The sequence below is a fragment of the Aquarana catesbeiana genome, linkage group LG09, assembly GCF_042186555.1.
Source record: "Aquarana catesbeiana isolate 2022-GZ linkage group LG09, ASM4218655v1, whole genome shotgun sequence".
Classification (NCBI taxonomy): Eukaryota; Metazoa; Chordata; class Amphibia; order Anura; family Ranidae; genus Aquarana; species Aquarana catesbeiana.
In genome coordinates, this window is record NC_133332.1 from 221,715,662 (window position 1) to 221,731,105 (window position 15,444).

At 43.0% G+C, this 15,444-nt stretch overlaps 1 protein-coding gene across 2 annotated transcripts in view; it reads left to right on the forward strand.

The window, feature by feature from the left end:
* Positions 1 to 15,444, forward strand: part of GRIPAP1 (GRIP1 associated protein 1) — a 195,825-nt gene that overhangs the window by 157,970 nt on the left and 22,411 nt on the right. The gene's annotated exons all lie outside the window — the stretch shown is intronic.

Genomic DNA, 15,444 nt, shown 5'->3' on the forward strand with positions numbered 1-15,444 from the left:
GAGGCATACATGTATTGCAAATATCCTATTGAGTAGGGAGGCCAACATATTGCAATAGACAAGGAGATTTGAGGAGTCATAGGCATACTCTCCAGATTATGGAAGTTTTGGAAAACATTCTTACAAGTCGAGCACCAACCTACACCTCCACTTCAGTTTGGAGCATATCTCTGATCCATAGCACATCATGCACTAAACATCATCTTAATATTCTACCCCTGAAGAAGAGAACTCTGAAACGTGTTGGCTGTACTTGTGTATATACTTTTACCAATAAATTCCAGATTATTAATGACTAAAATACCCTTTTTTTTTTTTTTTTATTTTTTTTTTTTTAACGTCGCTACTCAATATAGCCGCACTTTTAAAGGGTTCACCAAACCAGGGAGCTGCAAACCTTTACCCACAAGGTCCAGCATACTGCATACATTGACCCTAATACAATATGGGATAGGTGGTGACACTACCTCTACTCTGAAGTAATATAAAAAAAATGTAACTAACATTTTCTTACTGCTTACAGCCTCCAATGAAATACAGATGTATAAAGTACAAAATAAAAGTACCGTAATTTAATGCTTGCTATAAACAGCAAGAACAAATTTTCTTTAGAAAAATTTCCACAATTGGGGTCTATTTAGTTAGACTTGTATCTTTCTGTATTTCTATGGTAGCTGTAAAAAAAACTGTTGCAGGCCAGGCCCTGGGAGAGCTCAGAGCTCTGTGGAAAATAAGCCACCAAGGCAATATTTGTCTTTTCATCTTGCAAGACTTGTAATCAATACGCAGAAATGACCATTGCTGCAATGTGCTGATACACAATCACTCGGGCTCTCTCTCCACCACCGCTTTTGGTAAAACTGGCCATTCTGCACGCTGTGCTGCTCTAATTACTGTGTGCCGCTACCCTGCCCTGCTCGCTGTGCTGAGAATTGTGTTGCAAAGTATGCTGGGGAATTCAATTGCTCTGCACGGTAATGTGGGATATAAAAGGGCATGGTTCTAACACCTGCTGCAGGGCAAGATTGGAGCTAAAGAACAACTCTAAGCAAATCTTTAAAAATAGTCTTTAGCTTGTATATTTGTTCAGAGATTGTGAAAATGTTTTTCAATTTGGCAACAATAATTATATTCTACAATAATAAGTGTTTTATTCCTGAGTTGTCATTTGCTAAGTGAATACTGAAGGCAATCTTGCATTTGGAGTTTGTGTAGGCTGGTGGGTGTAAGGGGAAATAATTAGACGGAAGGAATGGATGACCATTACCACTGCGGCAAACATTACTAGTAGTCCAAGGGGAGAAAAGAAAGACTCATGGCAAATAAGGGTGGGTAGATAACAAAACAAATCCTTTGGTAAATTAAAAAATAAAAAAAATACACATACACACAGTTGTGCTCATAAGTTTACGTACCCTGGCAGAATTTATGACCCTGATCAAAAGTTTACATACCCCAGTTCTTAATACCGTGTATTGACCCTTTAATGTCAATGACAGCTTGAAGTCTTTTGTGGTATTTGTGGATGAGGCTCTTTATCTTCTCAGATGGTAAAGCCGCCCATTCCTCTTGGTAAAAAGTTCCTATAAATTCTTGGGCTGTCTTGCCTGAACTGCACGTTTGAGATCTCCCCAGAGTGTCTCAATGATATTGAGGTCAGGAGACTGAGATGGCCATTCCAGGACCTTCACTTTATTCTGCTGTAGCCAATGACAGGTAAACTTGGCCTTGTGTTTTGGATCATTGTCATGTTGGAATGCCCAAGTACGTCCCATTCGCAGCTTACTGGCTAACAAATGTTCCTCCAGTATTTTTTTATGCATTCATCTTACCATCAAATTTGACCAAATTTCCTGTGCCTTTTGAAGCTCACACATCCCCAAAACATCAGCAATCCACCTCCATGTTTCACAGTAGGAATGGTGTACCTTTCATCATAGGCCTTGTTGACTCCTCTCCAAATGTAGTGTTTATTGGTTGTGGGCTTGTGGCCAAAAAGCAAAATTTTGGTCTTATCACTCCAAATGACTTTGTGCCAGAAGGTTTGAGGCTTGTCTCTGTGCTGTTTGGCGTATTGTAAGTGGGATACTTTGTGGCATTTGCGTAGTAATAGCTTTCTTCTGGCGACTCGACCATGCAGCCCATCTTTCTTCAAGTGCCTCCTTATTGTGCATCTTGAAACAGCCACACCACCTGTTTTCAGAGAGTCCTGTATTTCACCTGAAGTTATTTGTTGGTTTTTCTTTGCATCCTGAACTATTTTCCTTGCAGTTGTGGCTGTAATTTTAGTTGGTCTACCTGACCGTGGTTTGGTTTCAACAGAACCCCTCATTTTCCACTTCTTGATTAGAGTTTGAACACTGCTGATTGGCATTCTCAATTCCTTGGATATCTTTTTATATCCCTTTCCTATTTTATACAGTTCAACTACCTTTTCCCACAGATCCTTTGACAATTCCTTTCCCCATGACTCAGAATCCAGAAACGTCAGTGCAGCACTGGATGAAAGATGCAAAGGTCTCTCAGGAGTCCAGAAACTCATTGACCTTTTATACACACACTAATTACAAGCAAACAGATCACAGGTGAGGATGGTTACCTTTAATAGCCATTCAAACCCCTTTGTGTCAACCTGTGTGCATGGTATCAGGCCAAAATCACCAGGGTATGTAAACTTTTGATCAGGGTCATTTGGGTAGTTTCTGTTGTGATTATGATTTAAAAAGAGTAAACACAGTTGTTTGATAATAAATGACCTCAACCAAACACTAACCATGAGTGAAAAATGTTTTTGTGTTATTCATATTCTCTGAAAAATGGCCAAGAAATCATATATTCTGCCAGGGTGCGTAAACTTATGAGCTCAACTGTATATATACAGTATCTCACAAAAGTGAGTACACCCCTCACATTTTTGTAAATATTTTATTCTATCTTTTCATGTGACAACACTGAAGAAATGACACTTTGCTACAATGTAAAGTAGTGAGTGTACAGCTTGTATAGCAGTGTAAATTTGCTGTCCCCTCAAAATAACTCAACACACAGCCATTAATGTCTAAACCACTGGCAACAAAAGAGAGTACACCCCTAAGGGAAAATGTCCAAATTGGGCCCAATTAGCCATTTTCCCTCCCCGGTGTCATGTGACTCGTTACTGTTACAAGGACTCAAGTGTGAATGGGGAGCAGGTGTGTTAAATTTGGTTTTATCACTCTCACTCTCTCATACTGGTCACTGGAAGTTCAACATGGCACCTCATGGCATGGCCACATGAAAAGATATAATAAAATATTATATTGTGAGGAGTATACTCACTCTTGTGAGATACTGTATATGTATATCAAAACAACCACATATGTGTTTAAAGTGTGTTTTTTCTCTGCTGTTGACCTTTTAAAATGTTGGTCAGCACTATGCTTTTTGAGCAGAATATTGCTATTGATTAGCAAATGTTGCTTGTGTGCAACTAACCGATTTGTTTTCTAGTTTGTCTAGCAAATATGTCAGCTCGCGCATGGTGAATTTACCATGCAGACAACTTTTACTAATCCCTCGCTTTTTTTACTCTGATAAGCCATTATTGGATTCTGCATGGAAGAGAGCATTTTAAAATCTAATTCTCTATAAACACTTGTCTGTAAATCTATTTTGGAGAGGTTGGGTGAGTTTTTTTTTTTTTTAAGATGAATTCCAGTTATGGCTATTTTTACATAGTTACAATGGTCCAGCTTGGACCAATGTAACGTGAGGGAAAAAAGTATTTGATCCCCTGCTGGTTTTTTATGTTTGCCCACTGACAAAGAAATGATCAGTCTATAATTTTAATGGTAGATTTATTTTAACAGTGAGAGACAGAATAATGACAAAAACATCCAGAAAAACGTATTTCAAAAAAGTTAAAAATTGATTTGCATTTTAATGAGTGAAATAAGTATTTGATCCCCTATCCATCAGCAAGATTTCTGGCTCCCAGGTGTCTTCTATACAGGTAACAAGCTGAGATTAGGAGCACTCTCTTAAAGGGAGTGCTCCTAATCTCAGCTTGTTACCTGTATAAAAGACACCTGTCCACAGAAGCAATCAATCAGATTCCAATCTCTCCACCATGGCCAAGACCAAATAACTGTCCAAGGATGTCAGGGACAATATTGTAGACCTACACAAGGCTTGAATGGTCTACAAGACCATCGACAAGCAGCTTGGTGAGAGGATGACAACAGTTGGTGCGATTATTCGCAAATGGAAGAAACACAAAATAACTGTCAATCTCCCTCGGTCTGGGGCTCCATGCAAGACCTCACCTCCTGGAGTTTCAGTGATCATAAGGACGGTGAGTAATCAGCCCAGAACTACACGGGAGAATCTCGTTAATGATCTCAAGGCAGCTGAGACCATAGTCACTATGAAAACAATTGGTAACATACTACGCCGTGAATGACTGAAATCCTGCAGTGCCCACAAGGTCCCCCTGCACAAGAAAGCGCATGTACAGGCCTGTCTGAAGTTTGCTAATGAACATCTGAATGATTTAGAGGAGAACTGGGTGATGTGTTGTGGTCAGATGAGACCAAAATCTAGCTTTTTGGGATCAACTTAACTCTCCGTGTTTGGAGGAGGAGGAATGCTGCCTATGACCCCCAAGAACACCATCCCCACCTTCAAACATGGAGGTGGAAACATTATGCTTTGGGGCAGTGGCAGCTGGTGCTCAAAATTTTTGGGGGGGGCGCAAACAAACTGAAAAAAAAAAAATTGCAGCCACTGTGCCCATCAACAGCAACCACTGTGCCCATCAAGCACAGCCACTGTGCCCATAAATTGCCGACACTGTGCTATCAAACGCAGCTACTGTGCCCATCAATTGCTGCCACTGTGCCCTATCAATTGCTGCCAGTGTGCCCCATCAATTGCTGCCAGTGTGCCCCATTAATTGCTGCCAGTGTGCCCATCAATTTCCGCTACTGTGCCCCATCAAATGCTGCCAGTGTGCATCGCCCATGAGTCGTAACTTACCTGTCTCACAGCGGGTCACGGTGGCGTCCTCCGCATCCACGCTTCTTGATGTCTACGATCCTCTCTATCAGGCGTCCAATAACAGCGCCTGTTGTTTCAGCCAATCAGGTGACAGGTAACCAGACCCGAGCACCTGATTGGTTGAGAGGTGGTTCAGTGTTCCTAACACAACACTGAGTAAACAGCGAACGCACAGCATTGCGCCCGCTGTTTACCATTTTGGAAGCCTATTAGAGCCCACGGCTCTAATCAGGCGCTTCCAAGAAAAACCCCGCCACTGTAATTCAGGTGCCTGGTGCCCGACAAGGGGCCGGACACCTGAATAGGGGGAGGGAGCGGCGACCATAGATTCATGCATTGCATGAATCTATCTGTGGTGAGAGAGAGGTGAAAGGAGAGAGGGAGCTCCGGCGCCCTTTATGGACGCACCGCCACTGCTTTGGGGGTGTTTTTCTGCTAAGGGGACAGGATAACTTCACCGCATCAAAGGGACGATGGACAGGGTCATGTACCATCAAATCTTGGGTGAGAACCTCTTTCCCTCAGCCAGGGTATTGACAATGGGTTGTGGATGAGTATTCCAGCATGACAATGATCCAAAACACTTGGCCAAGGCAACAAAGGAGTGGCTCAAGAAGAAGCACATTAAGCTCCTGAAGTGGCCTAGCCAGTCTCCAGACCTTAATCCCATAGAAAATATGTGGAGGGAGTGAAAGGTTCGAGTTACCAAACATCAGCCTCAAAACCTCAATGACTTGGAGAGGATCTGCAAAGAGGAGTGGGACAAAATCCCTCCTGAGATGTGTGCAAACCTGGTGGCCAACTACAAGAAACGTCTGACCTCTGATTGCCAACAGGAGTTTTGCCACCAAGTACTAAGTCATGTTTTGTGAAGGGGTCAAATACTTTTTTCACTCATTAAAATGCAAATCAATTTATAACTTTTTTGAAATGCATTGTTCTGTTTTTTGTTGTTATTCTCTCACTGTTAAAATAAACCTACCATTAAAATTATAGACTGATCATTTCTTTGTCAGTGGCCAAAAGTACGAAATCAGCAGGGGGGGATCAAATACTTTTTTCCTTCACTGTCCCTCACTGTACCTGTGCTTAGACCATACCTAGCCGATGCCCCTGAAAGCTGAAAAACACTAGTAGGCACTGCTACCACAGTGATCTCCACTAGCTTATGGGTATTGTGTCAAGCAGCCGCCCTGACAGCACAGGAGGTTGGCCGCTCGGTATGGGCTCCATTCAGAAAACACTTTGCATTTCCACAATGGGCGAAAAGCATTCTCTGATTGGATAAGATGGGGAGGTGGATTGCTGATCCTCCATCTTGTCCAGTCAGAGAATGCTTTGCATGCATTGAGAAAGTGCAAAGTGTTCTCTGAATAGCACCCGTGCAAAACAAGTGGCCTTCTGTGTTCGGAATGCAGCAACGCAGGTATTCAGCATGGGATCCAATAGCTAGTGGAGATCACAGTATTAGCAGTGTCTACTACAGTGATTTCCAGCTTCCACAATGTTCCCAGAGGTATGGTATATGCATAGTTCTATTTTTCCAAGCTGGACCAATGTAACTATTTTTAAAAATATCCATACCTGGAATTTATCTTTAAAGTAAACTCTCCTGTAGTGGGTTCTAAAAGGTTACACCTATCGCTCAAAATGATAACATGTATAGGAAGTTATCATACGTTCTTCCAATATCCAATAATAATACTGGCTTTGGGGCAATCATATTTACATTTTGACCTTTGGAAATGAGTGATAAAGTGGTCCTAGTCTATTTTGTCATTCAGAAAGTGTTATAAATGCAACTGCCTTTCCCAACCCCATCACTGTCACTAATGAAAACAGAGGGAGCTCGGTAACCCAAATATCTGAATGGCTCCAGCAGAAGAGAAATTCTCCTTGAAAAGTATATCAATCATCACTGTGATGTCAGTAATGGTTCTCTGAAACCATAATGAAAAAGCTCCATACATGAAAGCTGGCTCTGATTGTCCTGCCTCAGCAGTGAGATCTGGTGTTCAGAGAAAGGGCTAATAATACATTTTATATATGCTAATCCTTACTGCTTGATGCTCGTCCCGGCATGATCTGGGCATCGCTGTAATGTATTCCAGATGGCATCTAAGGGATTAACGGTGATCGGCATCCAGTCTGTTTTATTAAAATAAATATTCTCCTTTTTGTAATCATTCTAATGGCTTAATGTGATTTTTTTTTCAGCTTATTACTTTTCATTTTTTTCTTAGTTGCCTTTTGGTAGGAATAAAGCAATTAGGATTTTGTGAAAATACTTTCCCTAATGTACGCTGTTATGGTAGCGACATTGTGGAAGTGAGTTATATTTCCACCTGTAACCCGTACCATGTGATGAGAGATTTTCTGAGTCTTATGCCAATTTAAGGCTAAAATTATATTAGTTTTCAAAGCATGATCTCGTCGGCCATATATACTCTGTCACGTACCTTACAGCGGAGCCCGAAATGATGAGGGTGGCCTCTTGCACAGTTCCGGTCCACACACCCCTGGTGGTGGGTACAGGGAGTGCGAGGGCAACAAAAGGGTGCAGGTGCCTGCAGGCAGGAGGCTGGAACTTGGAGATGCAGGAACCTCTGCTGAGGAGATGTGGAAACTGATCACCAAACCAGCGGTAGCCAGATCAGGATCAACTGCAGAATCAGGAACAGGTAGGAGTCGGCAACAGGATGGCAGCGGGGTACCAAGTCAGAAGGCAAAGCCGTAGTCAGAAACAGGCAGAGGTTGGCAACAGATGGGCAGCAGGGTACAGAATCAGGAGGCAGAGCCGTAATCATAAGTTCAAGCCAGGGTCAGTATTGCAGGTAGAGGCAGGTTCAGCAGGCAGGGGAGATCCAAGAGAATGGTCAGAAGATAGCCGTGTTTTCAGGAACAAGGTCAATCAGGCAGAGTAACAACAGGAACACAGGAACAAGCTGAAGACAATCCAGCACTGATGCTAGGCAGACTCTCTGTTTATATAGGGTGCTGTGTGCCAGGATTCGCGCCAGCGTACGTGTGCGCATGCGCCTTAGCACATTGGCGCATGCGCCTTAGCACATTGGCGCATGCGCGTTAGCACATTAGCGCTTTGGCACTCGCGGGCGCTCGTTCGCATAGAGGTGCCATTGTGCATGCCCACCCTGGCTCTCATTTGTCTCTGGCTACGGTTCCGTGCATGCACATTGGCATTAGGAGAACGAGGATTGGCAGCTGCTGCACGGAGACGGGTGCTTGCTGTGTATGTTCTCTGACATTCACATTGCATTTAAACTTGCTTGAAGGACATGGGCTACATGCTCAGTGATGCTATTTGCTATTCTGGCACTGATTTTATGCCCTGCCAACTAGATCCCTGTACCTAGTGACTGGCTGTAAGCCTGTAAAAAGGCAAGCAAAGTGTGCTCCCTGATTCTAGTACTATCCTCCATAGTTTTCATGATCAGAGGTTGCAGTGGATTGTATGAAATGTTTCAGAGATATGAGGAAAAATAAGTACAGTAGAACCTTGGTTTACGAGTAACGCGGTTAACAAGCATTTTGAAAGACGAGCAACTTTTGTTGTCTTGCAAAACGAGCAGAATTCAAGCTGATAGGCGGTGCAGTACCGCATTCGGCCATAGGTGCGGGGGCGCCGGGGACACTTGGAACGTTTCGGAGCCATTCGGAAATACTCGGAATGACTCAGAAATACCATTCCCTTCTTTCTCTCCCCCCCCCCCCCTTTCTAATAAAATAAAGTGAATATGATTAGCACCACCTCCTGAATCTCAACCGAAGATATTGCCACCCTACACTAGATACTTGAAAAAGTATTAACCTAAAGATGAGTATTTATGATTGTATTATTATTTATAATTCATTTATTAAGAAGTATACACAACTCTGTACTAGAATGACTTAAGTTAGTCTGATTTGAAATTATTCACCGCAATTGTATAGGCATATTATGTAGCAGTACCTTGTTGTTCTCTATTGTTATGTTATATGTTCAATTACTCTCCTTCTGGAGAAAATAAAAACTTTTCTGTTAAAAAAAAAAAAAGAAATACCATTCCCGAGTGTTTCCGAGCCTTCCGAGTTCAGCCGAGCTGTCCCCAAGTATTTCCGAGGCTCTCCGGCGCCCGCCCCACCTCTGGCCACATGCGATAATGCATGTAATAGAAGTCAATGACGCACTTTGAATGACAATTGCGCGGTCATACAACACTGTACCCAAATTAGATTTTTATCATTTTTTTCACACAAATAGAGCTTTCTTTTGGTGGTATTTAATCACAGCTGGAGGTTTTTATTTTTTTCTAAACAAACAAAAAAAAAGATGGAAAATTTTGAAAAAAAAATATGTTTCAAATTTTGCAAACAGGTAATTTTTCTCCTTCGTTGATATGCGCTGATGAGGCGACACTGGTGAGCACTGATAGGCTGCACTGGGGGGCACTTGGGCACTGATGGGCTTCACTGGTGGGCACTGATGGGCTTCACTGGTGGGCACTGATGGGCTTCACTGGTGGGCACTGATGGGCTTCACTGGTGGGGACAGATAAGGCGGTACTGATGGGCACAGATAAGGCAGTACTGATGGGCACAGATAAGGCGGTACTGATGGGCACAGATAAGGCAGCACTGGTGGCCACTGATAAGGCGGCACTGATGGCCACTGATAAGGCGGCACTGATGGCCACTGATAAGATGGCACTGATGGGCCCTGATGGATGGCACTGATGGGCATTGATAGGTGTTACTGATAAGTGTCACTGGTAGGTGACACTGATGGGCACTGGTAGGTGACACTGATGGGCACTGGTCGGTGACACTGATGGGCAGCACTGTTGATAAGGCACTGATGGGTGGCGCTGGGGGGCACTGGTAGGCGGCACTGGCAGGTGGCACAAGTGGGCACAGATGAGCTGGCGGGAGCTCTCCTTGATCAGGACCGATGTCCCTCTGAGAGCTGTCGGTGATCGGCTATTTTTCCCCCTGCGCTGATAGCGTGAGGAGGGAAAAAAAAGCCGATTACTGGCTCTGTTTACATCAAATGATCAGCTGTCATTGGCTGACAGCTGATCATGTGGTAAGGGGTCGAGATCGACCCTTTACTCCGATCTGTGATCAGCTGAGTCTCCTAGATTCGCTGCTCACAGAGCGCGCAGGCCGCTCGGTCACGGGAGGACGTCTATTGATGTACCCCCGGCAAAGTAGGTCCACGCTGTAGCCGTCATACGGCTATAGCGCGGATATGAAGAATTTAATAGCGTTACTTTACTTTTTGACTGGAGTTGGTCATCCATTCTAACAAATCAGGAAGTGCTAAATCCTGTTTCCTTAAACATAAAATCGCCCTAAGATGCCACCGTCCAACAGCTATTGGGGAATATATAGATCTTCATTTCTTTCTCTGATAAGTTGTGTTGAAAGATTTCTGCATGGACCTCCACTTTGCATAGACTAAAGAGCAGTGTTCAGCAAGCACAATTGGAATGTTTGTGCTAAAGGCACAGATTCCTTAGGGCATTTGGATCTCGACTGCTCCAATCTTATCAGTGATCATTTTAAAAAATAATGAAAGGTAAATTGCTTGTGTTTCTTCCTTAGTGAGAATTACTGTTATAATCTTGACAAAATTAAGGTAAGATGAAAGGCTCTGAGAGTGTTTGAAAACATTTGCAATATTTAGTTCTGTGAAGTTTGGTGAAGAAGGTTTTGGGTATTAATACGTGTGAAATGAAGTATGTTTCTTTCACTGCAGAGTATATCAATGAATAAAATATACAGGTACAGAGAGTCAACTGGCATATATTATATCTACAATGCCTTGCAAAAGTATTCACCCCCCTCGGCAAACCCAGCACATCACATCACCCAAAGAACACCACAGTGAAACATGGTGGTGGCAGCATCATGCTGTGGGGATGTTTTTCAGCAGTCAGGACTGGGAAACTGGTCAGAGTTGAGGGAAGGATGGATGGTGCTAAATACAGGGTTATTCTTGAGCAAAACCTATACCACTCTGTGTGTGATTTGATGCTAGGACGGAGGTTCACCTTCTAGCAGGACAATGACCCCAAACACACTGCTAAAGCAACACTTGAGTGGTTTAAAGGGAAACGTAAATGTGTTGGAATGGCCTAGTCAAAGCCCAGACATCAATCCAATAGAAAATCTGTGGTCAGACTTAAAGATTGCTGTTCACAAGCGCAAACCATCCAACTTGAAGGAGCTGGAGCAGTTTTGCAAGGAGGAATGGGCAAAAATCCCAGTGGTAAGATGTGGCAAGCTCATAGAGACTTATCCAAAGAGATTTGGAGCTGTGATAGCCGCAAAAGGGCTCTACAAAGTATTGACTTTAGGGGGGTGAAGAGTTATGCACATTGACTTTTTCTGTTTTCCGTCCTATTTGTTGTTTGCTTCACAATTGAAAAAAAAAATCTTAAGTTGTGGGCATGTTCTGTAAATTAAATGATGCAAATCCTCAAACAATCCATGTTAATTCCAGGTTGTGAGGCAACAAAAAACAAAAAATGCCAAGGGGAGTGAATACTTTTGCAAGGCACGGTAATTATGTAAACAGTCATCAGTACCAGATTTCAGCTGCAGGTTGTGCTCCAGTTAAAAACTGTAATTGTAGCTCCTGATAGGTAATAAACTACACCCTGCTAGAGAAGCGGAGCCCTAATATATGGAGTTAATTATAAATAAAGTGGATTAGTTGACTCCAATCAAGTTTAAAACTAAACTTCAGGCAAAAAGATTTTTTAAATATGCAGTATATAGACTTGTAATTCTGTTTGTAAAGTCTTGTGATCCAGCACCTCTTTCCGGTGGCTCAGCCAAGTCCTTGTGATCCATGCACCACTGTTGGGCAGCATTGCAAGATACATGACCTCCTGTGCAATGCAATAAAGCTTGGTCAATGAGCCCACCCTTCGGCCTATTGACTCATCAGTAAAGAGGCCGCAGGCTATACCTGTGCACTCCCATACTTCAAGCACATTTACAGATTTAGACTGACGGCATGGTACAAAGCAGCAGAAACCTGATTGGCCTAGTGTGCAGTCACTTCCTCTCCTTTTCCGATTGCTGTGAGCAGAGTAGTAGTATTATTAATAACATGAGAGCAGACAGTACAGTTACAATAGAATTCAATACAGGAGGAATCAGAGGGCCCTGTTCTATAGAGCTTACAATTTAAAAGGGAGGATCAAGTGATACAAAAGGTAACTGTAGGGGATGAGCTGATGGAGAAAATAAAAGTACAGTTGTTAGGTGGAGGCAGGATAGGCTTCTCTGAAGAGAACAGTTTTCAGGGCTCACTTAAAAGTGGACAGAGCAGAACATTGTTGGACAGATTGAGGTGGGGATGTTCGTAGGATGGCAGAGGCTCAGGAGAATTCCTGGAGGTGAGCATTGGAAGAGGTGACAAAGGAGCTAGAGAGCAGGAGGTCTTGGGAGGAACGAAGAGAATGATTAGGTTGGTATTTTGAGACTAGGTTATTGATGTAGCTGGAGGCCAAGTTGTGGATGGTTTTGGAAGTTGTTAGTATTTTGAATTTAATTTGTTGGGTCAGCAGAAGTCAGTAGAGGGATTGGCAGAGAGGGGTAGCAGACACTGAACAGTTGGTAAGGTGGATGTGTCTGGCAATGGCATTCATAATAGACTGAAGAGGGAAAGTCTATGTAAAGGTAATCCAATGAGGAGGAAGTTTCAATAGTCAAGATGAGAGATGACCAGAGAGTGGATTTAGAAACTTTTGGTGTCATTGGTTAGGAAGGGGAGTATTGTGGAGATTTTGCTTAGGTTGAGGTGGAAAGCTTTGAACAGTGATTGGATGTGGGGCTGAAAGGATAGTTCAGAGTCCAGGATTACACCTAGCAACCTGGCATGCGGCGATGGGTTGATGACTGTGTCCTTGATCTTGACAGAGATTTCAGGGGAAGAGGTACGTGGGGAGGAAATATTATGAGCTTGCAGAAACTTCCACTTGCGCTGTTGCTCTCTACTCATTATTTTTTTTCCTTAAAATGAGAATCCCCAGATCTGTTGATTGTTATGTCTCCAGGGCGAACTGAAATCTGGACTCTCACCATCTAAATCAGATTGCACTTCATCACCCTAAATGGGATTTGTGCCCTACATACACTTTGAAGCCCATGTATTCTGTTAACTCATGTAATTTTCTCCAATGGGCTTCATGTGCGTGTTGATTTTGCACCTACAACTGTATAGAAGTGTACATGTTTATTTTAGCTCAGTCTTTTTGATCTCCTTGCAATAAAAAAAAAAAAAAAAACAAATGGACAGGATGCAGGTAGTAATATTATACAGTATAATTAAATCATAAGTGTTTTAAATAGTGTTTTTATATTGGCCTTGGGTTTAACCTTATACAATTCTAAGAAAAATGTGGGGTTGCCATTTCTGATGACCTTATGATAATGCTAGTTGCCTGGTTGTTATACTATGCCACTCTCAAAAGGCTTCTTTATTTGTTCAAACAAAACATGCCATCTGAATACATTTTTATGGCTACTAGGCCCACTTTTGCACCAGCTGTTGCAAATCAACCCCTATGCGTCAGCTTTAGTTAATTAGATTTATACATATACACTGTCACCTCCAGTCTATGAGAGTAATGCACAGACTGTCCCCTGTAGTCCCTACACACATGGAGACTTGTAGCCTCTTGTTTGTGGCGAGATGTTACTTTCTTTTGTACACGGAGGACATGAGAAGGTCAAGCAGATCTCAGGCTGCCAGTGTGCAAGGAATCCGTTCCATTGATTTTCTGATCGCATAGAACCTGCATCCTGGGAATAGCAACATGAAAAGCCTTTTCCTAGTGCTGGGAGAAGCAGAATCTTTCAGTGTCGCCTTAACCTTCATGTACTGAGCTTGAGGCTCCACGTGATGGACATGTTCACATCCTTTGCAGAGAAGGTGTGGGGAGAAAAGCGGTCAGCATAGGTGCGAGTGATACATTACCTTAGAAGGGCAGATTAAAGGCTAGGTTCACCTTTTGTAAAAATAAATAAATAAATTCACATGATTTTGCAGGTAAAAAAATATGCATTTATTATTTTTGTTTACAATAGCCTGCAAAGCATTGCACCCCTGATCAGTAGATTCACACGTGCAATGCCAGGCTCCTGCAGATACTCAATACAGCTGTCTTGCCTGTACCTCTTTATGGGTAGACAGGTAGTGAAAAGCAGGAAGAATCAATGAATCACAAGCTGGCTGCTGCAGTGGCAGAGGAGCTTGTAGTTTATTCGTTCATAGAACTCTGTTTTTAAATTGTGACAGCGAGTGCTGGGTGGGGGTCTGCTGCTTTAGTTACATGTTACACCCTGTATGTCCAGGCATTACTCACATTTACCCCCAAACTTCTCTCTCCTCATCTAGAGCATGCATCTGCTTTATGTCTTGCTTTTATTACTACGTGATATCATCACCAGGCTTATAACATTGTTCCAGGGGCAGCTGCTAGGAGCTCAGTTACTATTAACATAGATATGCCCGCTCCAGAATACATCTCCCAAGAGGCCGTTCCCTAAACACAGTGCGTGAGAGGCTCTTTGGTGTCAAGGCAGCAGCAATGTTTTCCTGGGAAGTCAATATATGCATGTGAAGTGGGACAAAGAGGGGTGGGGGGTTAGGTTGAGTTTTATAGTCCAGCAGGCAAGCCTGACAACACTGCTTGGGACTTCAGCACATTATAGACCATGGGTTATATGCTGCTATTTTCAGGTGATTGGACATTGGCAAAAGTCTGGCTGGGTCCACTCCCTCATGTGTCCATATAACCTTGACCCCCCTACCCACCCACTCTGCGATCCTCCAGTTTTTTTACTAGTGTCCCTAGGTGAAAGAAGTTTTCTCCAGTTTGAGAAGAATTTCCTACTATTTTTCATCTGATTTCTTTTACCACCTTGACACTTCTATCACAATTTGAGCTTGCCTGTAATGTTTGCTTTGGGCACTGGATCCTGCGTTCAGAGCTCACCTTGGCACATGGTGCAATGAGTGTGGTTAGCCACAGACTGCTGTACAGGTCCAGGGCTGTGGCCCATCTCTGCAACACCCAAACCCTAAAGACCCCTTGAGGGTATGCCCACCATGTCAGCTGAAGCTTGGATTTTGAATGGGACCAGCGACATGGACAACTAATGCCCCGTACACACGGTCGGACTTTGTTCGGACATTCCGACAACGAAATCCTAGGATTTTTTTCCTAGGATTTTTTTTGCATACACACGGTCACACAAAGTTGTTGGAAAATCCGATCGTTCTAAACGCGGTGACGTAAAACACGTACATCGGGACTATAAACGGGGCAGTAGCTTTCATCTCTTTATTTATTCTGAGCATGCGTGGCACTTTGTCCGTCGGATTTGTGT